The sequence below is a fragment of the Rhinopithecus roxellana genome, chromosome 8 (assembly GCF_007565055.1).
Source record: "Rhinopithecus roxellana isolate Shanxi Qingling chromosome 8, ASM756505v1, whole genome shotgun sequence".
NCBI classification, from domain to species: domain Eukaryota; kingdom Metazoa; phylum Chordata; class Mammalia; order Primates; family Cercopithecidae; genus Rhinopithecus; species Rhinopithecus roxellana.
In genome coordinates, this window is record NC_044556.1 from 38,900,436 (window position 1) to 38,920,265 (window position 19,830).

The following is a 19,830-nucleotide window of genomic DNA, read 5'->3' on the forward strand; positions in this document are numbered from 1 at the left end:
GTGTGTGTGTGTGAGAGACACTTCACTTATCCACACCCCCCACGCACCACACCCAAATATAAAACAAATGCTTCCCCTAACTTCTCCCTTCTACCTCCAAATACAACTTAGAGTTCACCTCCTCAATCTTCTGTGGTTAACCACCTCTGAATAACCCCTTCTCCAATCAAACCCCCCACCCATTCCTAGTGAGTTTGCACTTAATTCAATTGCATTGGAATCACTTGCATTCCTTCTGCCAGATTTTGCTTTTTTTTTTTCTTATCAGGCTCATATGTTTTATCTTCCCAACAGTATCCAGGCCCCACAGGAGCCCATCTGGGTCAGTTAGTTTTATCTTCCCACAGAGCCCAAGCCGAGCTTGGCTGACCACAGGCCCCTGATAAATGCTGCCCTCCACTCTCAGAGAGATGGACAGTCTCAGCCCTCGAGCCCGCCCACTTTAACCCATCCAGTCTTACCTCCTGAGGATCAGTAAGCCTAGAGCAATAGGCAAATGAGACAGCTCTGGATATCATTTTAAATATTGTCAACCCAATGAAAGGAGAAAAACTCTAAAGCTTCATTTGCCTAAAACATCCTCAGATGATAAGGGAAGAATGAGAAAACAGTGTTTAGTTATTTAAAACTGTCTTATTTTTGTGGGCTTTAACTCATTTACGTTTCAAGTTTGCCCTTAGTCTTGGTTGCCTGTCACCTAGAGCAACTTTGACTTCCAGGGCCAGTGACCCCCTTCTGGGTTTCCACTGAAGTTCAGACCCTGCAGGACTGTCCAGGTCAACGGTAGCTGTACATGGTGGGAGAACCTGGGCCTTTTCCAAAGGTTAAGCTCACAAACATAAGTTGTGGAGTCGAGGCCTTCCCTTTGTCTAAGGGGCAATATCCTTACATCCGGGGCCGGGGGTGCAGAGCCTGTGAGCTTCCCCTGCCGTCTGTGATTGAAGACAAATAGCTGCGCTGGCTCCGTTGGCAGAGTTGGTGTTGGTGTTGATGCCCCAACCTCCTTTTTCTGGAATCTGCCCCATATTCAGTCCCCAGGTGGAAGTAAGCTGATACTCAGGTAAGAAGGTGGGGGAAGTCAGGGTGCCTAGAGCGTGGGGTGGACACTAGGGCTGGATGCCATGTTCCACATCCCAGAGCCCATCTGAAAGATCTTCCTTGGCGTGCAGCTCAGAGCTGCTCAGAGAGCCTGGAGCTCGGCCCCGAGCTCAGCCCAGGGGCTCTCTGTGCACTCATGGAAAGTGGCAACCTACCAGGAAACGCGAGAGGCCATTCTGGCGCAGGGACGGGGCCTGGGCGTCTGAGTGTGCTAGTGCCCAGATGAGAGACTGGGACCGGGTGCGGAGGGCTTGCTTCCTTCCCACCCTCAGGGCTCTTTCAGTGAGGTGGTCCTTCTGAGGCCTGAGCTGGTGCCGGGGGTGGCCTCAGCAGGAAAAGGCACAAGGCAAACATTGAACAGACAGGTTGGAGTCCCCAGGAGGAGCTGGCTTTGGTCTGCGGTGACTGGGAGAAGGGCCCCTGCTGGGGGCAGCTGATAAAGGAGCTGCCACTCCCTCCTCCAGCGCCCCCCACCCCCCACCTCAGGGCCCCACTGGAAGACAGGCTTGATTTTCCTCATCCCGCACAGCACCGGCTTGATGAAGCTAGCAGGAACCCTCTCATGCCGTCTCCCCGCTTCTGCTTCGGACTAAACCCTCCAGCCCAGGCTTCAGGACAGGCCCCTGTCCCCACACAATGGGGACTTGGATAGTGAGTTTTAGGATTCTTTCTAGCTTTCTACCCTGACTAGAAAACAGAAGAGGAAATGCCCCGTTGGCTCTCCCGTGGACCAGTAGACCTTCCCCCAGCTGCTCATATTTAGTTAGCAATTACCCAATGTGTCCAAGGCCCCTCCAACACTGTCACTCACTGCTAGGAGAGGCCAGAACTCCAACTCAGGTTGTGCGGCTGGCTGCAAGAGGGTGATGTCTGAGTTAGCTGTTTGGAGACAGAACCACAGGTCAGCTTTAGAGCTGATGCGCCTTCACGGGCACAATGGGAAACCAAGACAGGCAGGTACCAAGTGATCCTTCAGCATCTGGGCGAGATGCTTTGTCTTTCCCAGAGAAACTATTTCAATGAGTTCTTCCCGGGAGAGAGGGAAAACAAAGCCCAAATACCAGAGCCGCAGAAACCGCCTGAGGCTGATTTGCTCTGACAGGCGGGCAGCTGCCCTCTCCCACGGACAGCCTTGGTCCAAAAGAATAAAGGAGACCTTGCAGACCAGAACTCAAAAGTGCAAGGTGCAGGTTTGCAAAGTGTGTCCCTCAGGCTCTGTGCATCCCCAATCCAGGAGTTGAACACCCATCCACATGATGCCTTCACAGCACATGAAGAAAAAGAGGGGCAGATTGCAGAGGAGGACAGGGGGACGTGTTGCCAAGAGCAGGCAAAGGTCTGAGCTGACCGCAGCTCTGAATTAGGTCTGGCTGGAGTTGGAGGTAACTGCATTATGGGAAAGATTGAAAGGTTAATATGAAACCAGCTGATACTGAAAGAGAACAATTAGGAAGGTTAAGGGGCTTAATATTAGATTAATGGCTGCCAGAGGATAAAGTTCACAACTTCCAGGAAAGAAGTCTGATTCAGAGAATTCTTTTTAGTGGACCAGACCAAGGTCTGATTTTGTTATATTTTTTTTTTCTTCCCAGTAACTGAGAGAAAATTACCATTCATTCACATAAGATTCATTCTCTTCCTCTTCCTGCTTCCTCCTCCTGCTTCCCATCTCTCTCCTCTTTGGAAATGCCTGATTTCATTCCAGTTCTGGAATGAATCTTAGGGTCCCACCTTCCAGTCTGCATACACCATACTCCTCTCCACCTGTAGGGGTCCTTCCTCAGTGAGATTTGTGGGACCCTACAAGAATATTTTTGTCAGTGTTGCTTGTATTCTGGAAATATTTCAGGCCACTAAGTGATCTCACAGATCAGTAGCTCAACCCAGGGGAGACATTCCGAGCCAACAAGGAGTTAACCCAAACATGGGGAGACGGGCTGGTGGATTTGAGGTGGCTGAGGAGATTGGGGGAGATGGGGAATTCCCATGGTCTCCAAACCTAGCAACTCCTTCCTGGGAGTTTTTTAACGTTCCTTCCTGGGGGAAGGGCCTCTGTTGGGGACAGCTGATAAAGGAGCTGCCACCTCCTCCTCCAGCTCTCCCCCACCTCAGGATCCCACTGGAAGACAGGCTTGGTTTCCACATCCTGCCCAGCACGGGCTTGATGAGGCTGGCAGAAGCTTTCGTGCAGTCTCTGCGCTTCTGTCAGGACTGAACCCTCCAGCCCAGGCTTCAGGCCAGGCCTTTGTCTGAACAGATTCCCAGGCCCCACCCATCCTGGACTAACTGAATTTGAATCTTTGAGGGCACAGTCTGGGCATCTGCATATTCTGAAGTTCCTCGATGACTCCATGACCTGCCCAGTTTGGGAACCACTGGCTCAGGGGCCACATGGAAGAAGGGCCAGGCAGGGAGGGGCCAGGGGCCTCTCAGACTTTGGGATGGGCCATTCGTGTGATTCCCTAGTTCCCATCCCAGCCAGTGAGTTTCCTGGAACAGACATTTCCTCTTACTCATTACAATCCCCACATAGGGCTGGCCACATTCAGTACGTGGGAGCTGAATTAAGTTTCCAAATCTCATGGCTCATGTCTGTAATCCCAATATTTTGGGAGGTCGAGGCAGGAGGATCACCTGAGCCCAGGAGTTTGAGACCAGCCTGGGCAACATGGGAAGACTCTGTCTCTACAAAAATTTAAACATTTAAAATATTTTTTAATTAAAATTTTGAAATCTCTCCCCTTCCTAGACCCTGAACCTGTTCAGTTCTCAAGTTGACATGTTCAGAGGCCTGGCTGGTAGAGCCCGGGCCTGATTCCACAGAATCAGCATGGTCCTGAAACACAAGAGCACAGGAGCCAAAGCTGGAAGGGCCCTTGGAGAACCTCTAGTCCAATAGCTTTCAAAATGTAATCCTAGGTACCCCGGGGTCTCATGGTGGAACCTCAGAGAGCACGAAAGGAAAGGGCAGAGGCCCAGTGGGAGGAACTGCCAGCCCTCCTCCCACCTTCACCCTTCCTTCAACCAGCCCAGCCCTGCTTTCATAGCTTTGTGTAACTTTCGCAACAACCAAATGGCTTCCCAGTTTCTGCCCTTGCCAACCCCACCTCCAGCCCCTGTCTGTTTTTCAACTGGTGTCCAGAATGATCATTTCAAAACGTAAGGCTGATCATGGCCCTCTTCTGTTCAAGACCCTGCATTTGGCTTTCCATTTCACTCAACACCAATCCAAGGTCCTCTTCATGGCCGGCAAGTCCCACCTGTTCTCGTCCCGGTTGCCCCTGCCTCATCTTAGCCATGCTGGCCTCCTTTGTATCCCTGAATGCACCAAGCAGGTTCTTATCCAACACCTGGACAGGTCTTCTTCCTTCTGCCGGAAACACTCTTCCCCAAATAGCTACATCCCTTGCTTCCTCTTGTCCTGACCACCCTATCAAAAAAGGCATTCTGTTCCATCAGCCCAGCCCCTGCCTCTGCTGTACTGACTGTCCCTACTGAAATATAGGCTCCACAAGGGTGAGGACTTTGTTTTTTTTCACTGCTATGTCCCCGGCACCAAGAACAGTGGCTGGCACATAGTAGGTGCTCAATAAATAATCATTTCCTGAATTAATCAGATTGGTTTTGATTCTAAAATTATCCTGTACATTTTCTTCTCTACACATTTCTCTATTTTTCAAATTTTCTGCAGTAAATATGTGTGTTTTTACAATCACAAAAAGAAGTAAGTGACATAGTCTTTTCTCTAGGATCAATCTTTAGGAGACTCAGAGCTGCTAGAGAATAACTTAAGAAGATGAAGGGAGGCCCTGCTTTGAGCCCCCGGCTCTGAGCAGCACCAGGTCAGTCCTGGTAGACTATAATAATACCACTGATTCCTAATGGTGGACGGGGGAACTTAGTGGGGCTAAGCAGACCCTACTTACCTAACAGCATTTTGTCTTGGGGTCACTGGGGAAGGGGAGAGAAGGAGTGAAAACAGGACCAGCAGCAACCCTCTCCCCGCTGAAATGCATCAGGCTCTCCCTAACCCGATACAACAGACATGAGGACATGGGCTCCCAAGCACCCTCCAGTAAGGCATTGTGGCCATAGGTTATTCTTTAACCGGCACAACTAGCTTTTCTCAGACAGACTTTCTCTTTATTTTCTTCAGGGACTATTACCCTGAGGCCTAGTACCTGCTGCCTCTGCTTATGTGACTGAATCTAGAACAAAGAAGAAGCATCTTAGCTGAGGGGTCAGGGCTCTGGCCTAACAGAAACCCTGTGGTCTTGTCTCCATGTCAGAGTCTCGTGACTCCAAGTGGGTGGGGGTCCCGGGCTCGCCCATGACTCATTGTTCGAGTTCGTAGAGAACTCAGAAGTTTCACATGGAAGCACGGCTTCGCAGGCTAGAGACAATTCAGGAAACGAAAACCCCATTCACTTGATTATTGGTTCATTTTCTGACGGAGGCTTTTCTGATCCTCTTTCATAAGACCCATCTGAAATAGACAACTGAAAAGAGAACTAGGGGACCGTTTCCCTTCCCCCCTCTAGCCCCAGAGCTCGGTCATCAAAGTCATGTGGACCCTAGCCCCTGGAGCTGGACAGGGCCCAGGGTTCATCTGGCCCGTCTGTTTCATTGTGACTCACCTGGCAGGCCCCCTGATACTCAGGGACATAGCTGCCTGCCTCCTGGGCTGACTTTCCTGTGATGCTCTAGAACAGAGCCAGCTAGCTTCTCCAAAGAGCTGGTAGTAAATACTCGCTCTGGGCCCTGTCACCTATTCTTTGTTTTTTCCTTACAACCCTTTAGAAACATAAAACCATCCTGAGCTCACAGGCCTCACAGAAACAGGCTGTGAGGATGGGCAAAGTACAGCCCACGAGCAAGACCCAGCGCACTGCCTGTTTTTGTAAAATAGAGTTTTAGTGGACACAGTCCTGCTGATCTCTTGATGAATTGCCTATGGCTGCTTCCACACTATTACAATTGCGGAATTCAGTAGTTGAGACAGAGCCTATAAGGCCAATAAAGCCAAAAATAGTTTCTATCTGCCCCTTCATAGAACACGTTAGCCAAGCCCTTCTCTAAAGTAAAGTTTCATATGCATTCATTCCTATTTAACACTCAAAACAATTTTTGAGATTAGTATTAGAGATGAGTATTCCTAATTTTACAGATGAAGAACCTGAGAACCAGAAAGGATAAGGTTTGCTCAAGGTCACACAGCTAATGAGGGGCAGAACCAGAACCCAAACGCAGATCTCATCTCTAAACCAGGGCTTCTTCACCTGGAGAAGCTGCTCCCGAAAGGTGGCAATTGTGAAGTGTGGAATATATCTCCTGTTCAGCCCCATCAAGTAGGGTAGCAGCAGGTCCCTTGATGCCACAGTCTTTGAGAGGCATTGGGCATAGAAAGCAACCAAACTGACCTTGAACAGAAACCTTTAAGATTCTCACCAAATCCCACTGTGCGGAGAATGTCTCCAAGCCCAGTGTGCTCTCTGTGCAAAGGGAAAGATGCCTTTGGCAAGCTGACTGGCTGGCAGGAAAGCTGTCCCCTAAAAGCCAAGTTTGGCTTCTGTTAAACATTTAAAAACAGGTCATCACATCACTGTGAAGAGCCACTGAGCTGCTGCCATCTTGCCACTGAGACGTGGACTGGCCTTCGATCCCCCCAGGTCCCAGGGCTGCCATTTCCTCTACAGCCGGGAACAGCTATGCCATTATTTGTATGAGAGAGACCCCCACTGGATATTGCTGGTATCACCGCCCCTAAGAGCAGCTCGGCAAACACCTCCAAGGCTCCCAGAGCTGTGGGTGTGAACATTTGAGTAATTGCCCCAGTACGTAAAACCTAATGAGCCTTGTCGTCTTCAAAATCCTTCCCGAGGGAGGTTGGCGCATGCATGTCCTAAAAATGCTGGCATTTCATCGAACGTATTTGGAATGCTTCCTTTGCACCTGATTTTTTTTTTTTTTTTTTTTTTTTTTTTTTTTTTTTTTTTTTTGAGACGGAGTTTTGCTCTTGTTGCCCAGGCTGGAGTGCAGTGGCGCGATCTTGGTTCACCACAACCTCCGCCTCCTGGGTTCAAGCGATTCTCCTGCCTCAGCCTCCCAAGTAGCTGGGATTACAGGCATGTACCACCAAGCCCAGGTAATTTTGTATTTTTACTAGAGACAGGGTTTCTCCACGTTGTTTAGGCTGGTCTCGAACTCCCAACCTCAGGTGATCTGCCCGCCTCGGCCTCCCAAAGTGCTGGGATTACAGGCGTGAGCCACCGCACCTGGCCCGCACCTGATTTTATTATGACCTTTCACATGTTTTTAGAGTCTTTTCTGTGGGGCAGATCTGACTTCCCAGAACAGCTTGGCCTTTGTGAAACTTCGTTTTAGCTGCTTTCAGCCTAGCTTTGCTCCAGAACCTGTTTTGTGTGTTCCATAGTGTTCTGGTGGTTGTTATTGTTTGCAGTTTTTTATTTGAATTGGATAACAAAATTATGCATTAGGATTTCCAGCATTTCTGGAAAAGTCAGAAAGCACTTGTTTTGAGTTCTTGCTCAGTAGCTAATAGCTGAAACTAAAGAGGAGCTCTTTGGACAGGCAAGGATTCTCCAGTTTGCCACAGTCCCCACCACTCCCTATTGCCCCTTATTGACTGTGCTGGTGTTCGATTGCATTGCCTTGTTGGTCCCTAGAGAAGTTTTAAAGTTATATTATACATACAGAATAATTGCCATGAAAATAGCTGCTGCCACAGGTCCCAGACACTATGCTAAGCACAGTATGTACATGTTCTCATTTAACCTGGTGAGATAGGTATCATTATTCCCAATTTACAGACATAGAAAGTCAGGGTCTGTAAATGTCAGTGTCAGAAAATGTCTTTATAAGGGTTGAACCGAATTTCAGTTTGGACATCTGCACTTTACCATGTCAGATAATAAACTCCTCTAACTGGTTTAGGGGATGTGACTGGCTCAGTAAAGGCCTCAAATAATCACTAGGTTTTCCTCTTTTTCCACCTGCAACATATTCAAGAATGGCTAACCCTGATCTCAGTCATGAAGTAAGCAAAGCGTCTTTGATGTTAAAGACACTGGAATATCCTCCCCTTTCTTCCTCAGGATATCTGTCTTGAACCCCACACCCATGCCAGGTGCCAGGTACTCTGAGATCTTCCCACAGGGCCCAGAGACCCCACTGTGACACAGTGTCTTGGCCTCAACTCTAAGACAGCACCTCACCTTCCAGATTTTTCCCATCCTTTTTTTCTACCAAAACATTCTTTGCTGTGTCCCACACATTCAAGCTCTTGATAAGTGACTACTTAGTTTGATAAATGATTTGGGAGATAAGGCATTAACGGACTCATTTATTCTTCTAAAAATTACTTCTTGAATGTCTATCCCCTCCTCTTAAAACTATATGAGGGCTACCCATTGCTCCTAAGAGACTAATGACCGAAATCCTTCATAAGGCCTAAAAGGCTTTGAGACACTGTGTCTGCTGGCCCCTCCAGCCATCCTCTCTGCCCAGCACTTCCCAAGCCTTGTAGTTCCTCAAGCATCCCTTGACTCCATCTACTAAGACTTTACACTAACCCCGTCCTTGGCCTGGAAAGCTCTTTCACCCCTCTTAGCTGGTAACTGCTTTTTTTGTCCTTCAGGTTGTTATGAAGTCACAACTTCATCAAAATGCATTCCCTGACCTCATCGACAGGTTCAAATTGCACCGTGAGACATGCACTGGCACCATGAACCTATCAGATAAAGTGACCTGAGGGCTGCAATCCTGCATTTATTTATTTGATAAACATACCTCTACCTCATCAGACAGTGAGTTCCATGATGCCATCGTGGAGGGATTTCTGTTTCTACTCACTTTTGCATCTCCAGTGCCTAGATGCCTAATTCATATTTGTTGAAGGGAAGTGGGGTAGGATAGAGGAGGAGGGAATTCATATTTGTTGAAGGGAAGTGGGGTAGGGTAGAGGAGGAGGGCGGAAGAAATTTCTGTTGCTTCCTACAGTTAAAATGGAGAGAATCTAAAGAACTTTCCCAAGGACCCTGAGCTAGTAAGTGACACAGCAAGACACTCAAGTTTCCAAGGCACGTTTCTTTTCTACCCTATCATAACTTTCTTCTAGGGCATTGGCAGGCCTCTGTGCGCTGTGATAATCACACCCTGAAGATTATTATGACGTTGGAGGCATGCCTGGTCTGGCTCCAGACGAGGTGGTGCAGTATAATGGAGCTGCAGCAGAGTCATTTAGCCACATGTAGGGCAGAATGATGCTAGGCATACCCTGACAGATCTCTGGGTGACATAAAGATGACTTCAATTTGGCGCTATCCAGGTGGATTCCTGGGGGTGCCACACCTAGACTTAGCAGGAGTGTAAGATTTGGGATAATCAGCCTGCTAGAAGAAGAAACACGACCATCTATTGTGCCCTTATCATATGCAAAACTTTAATGACACTATTTGGTTGATTCTGACATAAGACCTTCTAAAGAGATACTATTTTCCCCATTTTACAGATGGTGAAGCTGAGGTCTGGAGACTGAGCTGCCCAGAAACACACAACTAGTCAGTAGCCATGGAGGAATTGGCTTTGAAATGAAGATGTGTCCGATTTTGAGCAATTTTTTATTCCAAGATGGAGTGCAGCCTCAAAATAGAACAGAATGCTCAACTACCTCATAGAGAACGTGAGAAATAACCCAAGAAGAAGAAAGAATGAGAGGGAGCTGGTATGAATGATCATGGCTGGAGGTTCAGTAGAAGGTTGCTGGCCGTGGGAGCAAGGCCCAGGACCTAAGGAAGAAGAGCTGGCTGGGGCCATAGGAAGCAGGGGATGCAGCCAGATCAGCACCACAGCTGACTGAGGGGGGTGCAGAAGAAGCTCAGACCCGGGCAGGAAAGGACCTGGCTTACTTGTTTAGAACACTACACAAAATGCAAGGCACTGTCAATTCTTGGGTCATCCCCTCCCTCCGCGTTCTTTTTAGCAAAAGGAGTTATTATTTCCACTTTCTATGAAAACATTCATTTCTTCAAAATCAGATGTCCTAGATCTGGAAGAAAAAAGTGGATAAAGAGAACCAGCTGTACAGTTCAAAGGAAAATGTAGTGATGTTCTACGTCCTTTGTATTGTGTCTCTGCCACCTGCTTCTGAGAAAGGGGCAAGAAGAGAGGAAGCATGGGTTCCCCAGGGCAAGAGAGGGGCAGGGGGCAGGGGACAACCCTCAGGAGCAGGCTTCTACTGGGCAGCTTTAGCATTCATTCTGGGCTTCAGTTTCCTTGCTCTTAGAGCAGGAGCTGGATCAGACGATCTCTAAGGTATCTTGCAGTTTTGTGCTTCTCCAGCATAAGTCTGGGTGTGGAGCCAGAGTGAGATAAGAAGGACAGTGATGACCAGGGGTCACCTAAGAGATGGTTTAATGGGGGATAACAGAGTAATTGAATAATAGGAGATTGTGTTTGAAACTTAACTCATCTGCATGAATTTCCGCCTTGAGATTTTCTTGCATTGTCAGTCAGAAAAAAATAACTGTAGTTTTGAATAGATTGTGGGTGTTATAATCGATTGTGGGTGTCTATAAAAGGTATAGATTTTTGGTGTCAGGCCTAGGTTCACTGAGGTAGATAGCTTCCCCTCTCTGAGCACCAGGCGCCCATGTGTAGAGTAAGGATAAGAGTACACGGCTCACAGGGCAGCTGTGGAAGGGTCAGATGAGTCTCTATACAGAGAACACAAAGCACAATGCCTGGCCAAATTCCTGCAAATGTCATCTGTCCTCCTCCCCTCAAACCTCTTCTCCTCCTACTGAGGAGGGAAGCACCCAAAGTTGAGAATAGAGTTAAACAAGTTCAAATTCTTCAAGGATGTAGTAAGTGCTCAAATGTGATTTGTCCAGTTCTTTCATATATAATATTCACGACAATCACATGGACCAGTTATTGCTATTCTGTTGTACCAGTGAAGAAACTGAAGGTCAGGGTTGTCTTCAGCTCATAAATAGAACTGAGATTTGAAACTCAGTCTACTGAATCCAACCCTAAATACTCTTGTCACAGACTCAAAGCTACACATCAGGGGCAGACGTGGTGGCGGAGAATCCACTGGGAGAGGCTCCTGCTTGGGGGTTGCTCCAGAAAGCCCAATGGTTTATGCAATCAGACTTGATCCACCCCCATGTTCTTAGGCAGCCCTGGTGCCAGGACTTTCTCACCCTTCATTCTAGCTGAAATGCAACCAGCATCACTGTCTCCCTGTGCAAGGGGATCTCTCAACTTCCTCCTACGGTTTGTCAAGTCTTTTATATCATGACCACTCCAATTCATCAAAGCGTTCATGCTTATTTTGTGCCTCAGTGTTTCACAATGATTTCACTCACTGTGAGTGGAGACAGCATTGTTTTCCTCATGTCGAGGTTGGGAGCAGGCTCAGAGTAGGCTCAGGGAGCTTGCATCACTTGATGGAGGCCCCACAGTAGGGCCCGTGTGGGCAGCCCAGGACCCTGCACTCATGGCGCCTGCCACTGCAGAAGATGCCCTTCACCAGTCACTGGGTCTCAACAGTGTGGCTCCAGCAGGCCTCTCAGTGGGTTTGTGTCACCCAAAGGCTGATGAAGAACAGGGGAGTGGGGTGGCAGTGAGAAAGCACTTAGGAAATCAGTGATAACAAGGCCACCCATTCGCTCTCTCTCAGCAAGTAATAGTGACAGTTCCTTGTGCATAGTCTTCCTTAAACTTGCAGTGACATTTATTCCACCATGATTAGCCGAGGCTGTGGGGTGACAGCAGGGTGATGAGTCACTTTATCTAGCTGAGTCTTACATCCGGGGCGATGTTCTGTTGCATTTGCCACCCTCCCCTGCCCCAGCTCAGGGCCCTAATAGTCTAACAGGGGCTGGGACTTTCTCAAAGGCTCCCCTGACCACACCAGTTCCTCAGGAAGCTCTCAACCCCAGCTTCAGCTCTACTGACATCACCCTACTTCCCTTTAACCCTTTTTGAGGCCTGGTTTAGAATTTGTATCTCAGCCAGAGCTCTGTCCATGACAGCTTTGTCCATGCTGTTTACTCCTGGATAGTTCTCAGGCCCAGCCATCTACCAACCCAGTACCTGGAGTCAGGCAGACCTGGATGGAAATCCTGGTTCCACCACTGACTAGCAATGTAACCTTAACCATGTTACTACTACACTTCTATGAGCTTCTGCTTTTCCATCTGTACAGTGGGACTAATACTACTTACCTACTCCTACTGAAGGGTGAGATGCAGCAGGGAATGTGCTTAGCACAGGGCCTGGAAGAACATGGTAAATGCTTAATGGTAATTCCAGCACTTTGGGAGGTCAAGGTGGTCAGATCGCTTGAGTCCAGGAGCTCAAGACCAGCCTGAGCAACACAGCGAGACCCTGTCATTAAAAAAAAAAAAGAAATTGCTCAATGAATGATTGTGTGTGTGTGTGTGTTCCTCCTGAGCATTTGACTTTTCTTTTCTGTATTTTTCCATCATATATTAATTACAGACCACACGGCTCACATCATTTCTATCTTCTCAAGCATCCTGGTTTCTTTTCATTCTTTCTTTTGTTTTTGACTTTTTAGCTTCTTTTTTCTGGACTTTTTTTTTTTTTTTTTTTTTTTTTTTTTTTTTGAGACAGAGTCTCGCTCTGTTGCCCAGGCAGGAGTGCAGTGGTGTGATCTTAGCTCACTGCAACCTCCGCCTCCCGGGTTCAAGCAATTCTCCTGCCTCAGCCTCCTGAGTAGCTGGGACTACAGGCACCCACCACCATGCCCAGCTCATTTTTTTGTATTTTTAGTAGAGATGGGGTTTCACAGTGTTAGCCAGGATGGTCTCGGTCTCCTGACCTTGTGATCTGCCCGCCTTGTCCTCCCAAAGTGCTGGGATTACAGGCATGAGCCACCGTGCCTGGCTTCTGGACCATTTTAAATCATCCTTTGAAGCTTTCATCTACTCTGTTAAGTGATTTATGATAGCAAAATGTCAATATTTGTAACATTTTTCTGTCTTACCCAACAGGACAGGGAATAGAAGCTGACAGGCTAGCTGCAAAAATTAATTAAAGTGATGAATTATTTTTTAAAACACAAAAATGGGCAAGAGGTACAAATAGGCAATTCATAGAACAAGTTCATATGATCAAAAACATATGAAATGATTTTAGACTAGTAATCAGAGTAACGTTTAAATTTAAGAAGCAGTGAGATATTTCTTTACTTCTATCAGAATGATCAAGATTTAGAAAGACGAATATCTATTGCTAGTGGGAATACAGGGAAAAGTTTACTTTAATAATTGTTCTTGGATGTTGTCTTAGTTCATTTTGCGTTGCTATAACTAAATACCTGAGACTGGGTAATTTATATAGAAAAAATTTAATTTCTCATATATTGGAGGCTGGGAAGTCCAAGGTCCCAAGTGGCCACTTCTGGTGAGGGCTTTCCTGCTGGTGGGAACTCTGTGCAGAGTCCTGAGGTGGCACAGAGCATCACACAGTGAAAGGGTCCAAGAGAGAGCCAAACAGGCCTTTATAACAGAGCCACTCCTGCAATAACTAACCCACTCCTGTGATAACACATTAACCCATTAATCCATTTATGAGAGCAAAGCTGTCATGACTCAATCACCTCTTAAAGGCTCCACCTCTTAATACTATTACAATGGGGATTAAGTTTCAACATGAGTTTCATAGGAGACACACATTTAAACCATAGAGGGTATTATAGCCTTTTTGGAAAGCAATCTGGTGATATCTATTATATAGTTTGGATATGTGTCCTCTCTAAATCTCATGTTGAAATGTAATCCTCAGCATTAGAGGTGGGGCCTGGTGGAAGGTGATTGGATCATGGGGGTGGATTTCTCATAAATGGTTTAGCACCATCCCCTTGGTGCTGTCCTCACAATAGTGAGAGTTCTACCGAAATCTGGTTGTTTAAAAGTGTATGGCACCCTCCCCCGACTTGCTGCTGCTCTTGCTGGGTGACATGTCTGCTACTGGTTCACCTTCTGCCATGAGTAAAACTCCCTGAGGCCTCCTCAAAAGTAAAAGCTCCCTGAGGAAAAGCAGATGCCAGTGCCTCGCTTGTACAGCCCGCAGAACTACGAGCCAATTAAATCTCTTTTCTTCATAAATTACCCAGCCTGTTATTTCTTTATAACAAAGCAAGAACAACCTAACACAATCTATTAAAATTGAAGTTTCTGGAAGTGGTGGCACGTGCCTTTAGTCCCAGCTACTGGGGAGGCTGAGGCAAGGGGATCATTGAACACAGGAGTTCAAGGCTCCAGTGAGGTATGATTGCATTTATGAGTAGCCACTACACTCCAGCTTATGGGCAACATAGTGAAACCCTGTTTCTGAAAAAAAGAAAATTAAGTTAAAAACACATACACCTTTTGACTTAGCATTTCTATTCATGGGAATCTACCCCATAGGAATACCTAAATGTGTGACTATATAAACGAGGATGTATAATAAATTATTGTTTATGGTGGGAAACAAACAAAACCTAGAAGCAAAGCAAACGTCCTTCAAAAGAAGAATGGTTGGATACATTTAGACTTGCCAAGAAATATGCTGCAGCCATTAAAAAATAAATTGGAGGCTGGATGCAGTGGAACATGCCTGTAATTCCAGCACTTTGGAGAGACTGAGGCAGATGGATCATTTGAGCTCAGGAGTTTAAAAACAGCCTGGGGAACATGGCAAGACCCCATCTTTACTAAAAATACAAAAAAAAAAAAAAAATAGCAGGGCATGGCTGTGCATGCCTGTGTCCCAGCTACTCAGGAGGCTGAGGTGAGAGAATCACTTGAGCCTTGGGGTTGGAGGCTGTAGTGAGCCAATATCACTTCAGCCTGGGTGACAGAGTGAGACCCTGTCTCAAAAATAAAATAAAATAAATTGGAGCTACATCAGGTGACTCATAGAGATTAGAATGAATCATTGATGAGACAAAGCTGAGTGAATAAAATTAGGCATAAAATTATCTCAATTTTACAAAGAAGTAATGCCACTCTCCCCATCCCATGTGTGTATGGGAGCCAACACACATGAGCACGGAGGATCCAGAACACATTGGATCCTGATCAATATGGCAGGATCCAGACCAAGCTTTCTTCATGGGTTTTGGGGGCTGGACAGTCATATGATGCAGACTAGGGTGTCAGGGAGTCTGAGAAAATGAGGGAGGACCCAAGCAGAAGAAAACAATGGCATCAAAATTAAAACTTATATATGTATATAATATGTAATTACATAGTAATAACATGTTATATATAAAATATCACGTAGTGATTATATATTGATATGTATTTTCTTCTTACATCTACTCATACATAGACTTTTACATTTATGTGTTATGTATTAATGTAAAAGTATACTTATTGTGAGTAGATGTAAGAAGAAAAATTTTAAATTATGTATATATATCTTAAATATTTTTGTTAACCTAAAACATAGAAATATACATTCCTTCACTAAGATTTTGACATAGTCAAAGTCTTTTCATTGAGACTATGTACACTTTTCAGAGTTCTTCCTTATTCTTTGATACAAAAATTACGTCCTTAATGCATTGTCTACAATTTCTAATTTCAGTTTCTGCAGAGTGGAGTGAGAGCTTAAAGATACTTGCAAAGCAATTTTAGTACAGAAACCTTATAGATGTGGTACTTTTCTCACTGTCTTTTCAGCTGTCTTGCTTGTACCCAATCCATGAATCTAATTTTAGCATCTCTCCTTTATTAAGTCTTTGTAAAACTGTCAACTTGTTTCTTATAAAAACAATAACTCTTTCTCTTTTGCATTCACACTTCACCAGCTTACGTGACAATGTTAAAGTATAGCTAATATAATAGATTCTTGGGAACAAACACATCTCATTGTAGGCAACATTCATGTCAGCAGGTAGCCACCATTATCTGTGGCATCCTGGAAGGCATGGGCATTCTTCTGGCCTGAGCATTCAGTGAGCCCAGGAACTGAGTCAGTTCCTAGTAGCAGCACTGAAAATCCTCATGTGCCATGAGTTGATGAGTGGGTAACTAGCCTGTCAGGATATACCTAGCTCTCTGATTTTACTGTTATTCTATGATTAAAATATCCAGGGCTGTGTGCGGGCATAGGCCGGGAGGCATGGAGGATTACATCCTCCTTTTTCAAATTGTGTAGCATTTTGCTAATGTGGCAAAGTTTGTGATGAGTGGCATGGCTTGGGTAGGGCAGACAGCATACTACAATCCTGTCTTGGGAGCAGCAAGGCAGTGCTGGGACAGGACTATGACCCAGATTCGTATCTCCTAGTCACTGCTAGGTGACTGTGGATATGTCGTCTCAATTCAGTACATCTGTTGTCTTCAAAATGGGGTGATGCTATCTGATTCACCAAGATGTTTTGAGATTCAAACGAGATAAACATTTTTAAAAATATTTGCCACAATGACAGGGCCATCAGAGTTACTTTCATACCTACACACCCTGTGCACACTTGTAGCAATGGGATGGAGTGAGGGACTTCATCTCTATGACAAGCAGCAAGGTTCCTGGGGAAGAGTCTACTTTCTGGAGGCAGGCACAGGAGATCTGGATACTGCTTTCACCCGCTGCCCATTGCACATCCTTGGTCAAGTCACTTAATCTCACTGAATTTCAGTTGTGTCACCCAGGAATAATAGTAGGAAAATTCCATCTAGCTTGAGCTATTGTGGTGAGGATTAAATAGAGATTATGGGACCAAAGGTGTCTGGAACACAGGAGAGGCAGAATAGATTTTATCCTTGCAGGTATGACTCAGTCCACAAACTAAGATCTGAAAAAATAAACATGCCCTCTAGTTTCAGTGACTCAACTTCCCATTTCTCTTGGTTGGTGAAGAATTTAAACCCCACCCCTTCCTGGGGAGCCCGCTGCCCTGGCACTGTGGACCATGACTTCACATTATGAAGCAGGGTGGGGATTTGCCCTTGATCTTCAATCTACACAGCTTAAGACCAGATGTGCTTTGCCCTGTCTTCCTGTCCTGTGTCTCTCTTGCTCCCAGGGCATGTTCAAAGCACACAATTATCCCCACAGCTTGAGTTCAGAACCAGGAAACAAATGAGTGCAAGAAAATAGGGAGGAGTAGAGCTTGTGAACTGGAGAGAGATGCCCATCTAAAGGCATATCTTTTTTTTTTTTTAAGTTTAATACTGTGAGGGCCAAATAAAACATGACTATGGGTTGACTGGGCCATGGGCCTCTTCACTGTTCTGTGAATGTGCAGGGCCTGCTCTCACTTCAGGGCCTCTGCTGGGAATTCCCAACTTGGGATCCCATCTGTGACCCCCTGACAGCTCTGCTGGAAGATCCCTCAGTGAGGTCTTTCCTTGTCCCTTCCCACACTCCCCACCCCTTCCCTGTTCTGTTCTTCTCTATGGCTGTTAGTGCTGTGGTTTATGGACCCTGGTTAATGTCTAGCTCTATCCAGTAGAATGCAAGCCCCAAGCAGGCAGTCAAGAACTATGTGTTGAATGAATGGGTGGATGGATGGATGGATGACTTCATCGTGGAATGAGACACTCACCTTAGGCAGAAATTATAAGGGCAACATCAAAAACCTCAGTAATCAAGATCAATAATATTTTAATGTGATTTTTTTTAGTCACAGTGCAAAAAATCTGTGATGAACAAACTATCAAATTTTTAAATAAAGGCACATCCAAAAGAAGTTGCAAGTGAGCTAAAGTTAATTTAAAATTATTTAAAATCATCACTTGTTCAAGAAAAAATTCTCAAACATGGCAATGTTCTCAATTGAAAACAAAATAAGAAGTAGATTTTGAAATTTTTACTAATGAGTGTTCTTCCATCAAAGCCAGGAAAGTAACATTCTAATAAATTCTGGGGCTTTTGTTTGTTTGGTTGGTATAAGTAAAATATTTAAACTTAATATAGAGTTTTAATGTACCTACTTCTCAATTTTCCAACTTTTTTTAATGCTACCTCAATGTTCTGAAAAAAAAAAAACCAATTAAAATACATCAAGGCCAGGTGTATGACTCACACCTGTAATCCGAGGCACTTTGGGAGGCTGAGGCGGGAGTATCACTTGAGTCCAGAATTCAAGGCTAGCCTGGACAACATAACAAGAACCTGTTTTTGTATTTTTTAAAAGTAAAAAAAAAAAAAAAAGAAAGAAAATTTTTTAAAAAGGGAAATACATCAAGACCTGCACCACAGAGGCCCACGTTTTTCTTTTGCTCCAGGCTACATGTGGGTTGCCAGGGCAATGGTTCTCAGCAGATGCATGCTGATGAAGTGGTATCATGAGCCATCCTTCCCAAGCAGACTGTTGTAATGTTCACAGCCTGAATTGCTTTCATCTACAGCAGTGAGAGGTGTGGGATTTCAGGAGCCTGCTGAGGGAGACTGCCTCTTTGGAGGTGCTTTTCAGTCATCCCCAAATCAAGCCATGTGGGCCTACTCCAATGAGCACTAGTTTTTCCTTTGCATGGAAGGATCTTGAAAAAGAAAAAGAATTGTTGAGATCAAGAAGAGGAAAGGCTTGGGGAGAGAGGAAGGACTCGACCTTATTTTCTAGGTATCAGACGTCAATACAGGTGGCTTGGGCAATCCACACATTTGTTCACATTGAATTTACTTCTGCCATTATCCACCACTCCCGCTCTGACCCAGAGATGCCTCCCAAAACGCCCAGCACCACAAGTCCTCACCAGGTGCTGGGCTGCAGCTGGGCTCACGCCCAGCGACCTAGCAAGGTCACTGGCTTGTAGTTTCTAGTGGGGTTGAAGAATTTTTGGAGTTGGAGCCCTCAAGGGAGTGACGTGGAAGATATGAAGTAGGGACTAGCAAAGTCAGATGCTTGTTACAGTGACTATGTGGGCATGCTGCAGATACAGGACAGGAGTATGGCTATGGGGTGGCTAGCTGAAAAAAGAAGAAAAGACCATGCTAGGCTATTAGATTTGTAGGTTTTGAAAGCATTCAAAATCTGGAAGAAGTGATGTCACAGAGAAGACTTGACATAGTGCTAAAACCTCCAAGGGATGGGGAATAACAAAGATAACTGCAACAAGGGATGTCAGGTGGTGATGATTAGCTGGCATGAGCATCAAAGTCAAGGAAGGAGCACTGGTCTGCAGGCAGAGAAGAGCAAGGAGGACATCTTCTTTCCCCCAATCCCTGAATACAAGGGATGCAGGAAAGAAAACAGCTACCCCTTGAGAGGCTGTGGGAGGCAGCATCCCCGGGGAGAGTTGGGTTTCAATTAGAACAGCGAGGCGAAGGAGACATTCACAGAAGAGGACATCAGGGATGTCGCTGCTGATGGATGGGGGCAGAAAGCGGAGCATACAGAGCTACATGGGACAGAAGTCTCCAGGGGAGTCATGGGCTTCCTACAGTGCCTGGGATAAAGGGTTTGACAAGATTAGTCTGAGACAGGATAGGAAGCCATGCCACCTGGAGACAGGGGAGCTGGGGAGATGCGGGTCTTCCCAGAAGCACTCAGGGCTCCTTTCCCACCCTTGCTGAGGCCTGTGGAGGCTCAGATGCAGGCTGTTCTAGAGAGAACACATGTAGCCCGAGGGCCTTTTTTTTTTCTTTTTTTTTTTCTTTTTGGATGGAGTCTCATTCTGTCCTCCAGGCTGGAGTGCAGTGGTGCGATCTCAGCTCACTGCAAGCTCCACCTCCCGGGTTCACGCC

The 19,830-nt window shown here is 45.9% G+C and overlaps 1 long non-coding RNA gene across 1 annotated transcript; it reads right to left on the minus strand.

Moving 5' to 3' along the window:
• Positions 1–618: 618 nt before the first annotated feature.
• Positions 619–7,042, minus strand: LOC104665932. The gene is made up of 2 exons (XR_748479.2): positions 6,378–7,042; positions 619–2,484 (listed from the first exon to the last, which is right to left on the minus strand). It is a non-coding gene; the product is annotated as an uncharacterized LOC104665932 (long non-coding RNA).
• Between the last annotated feature and the right edge of the window lie 12,788 nt (positions 7,043–19,830).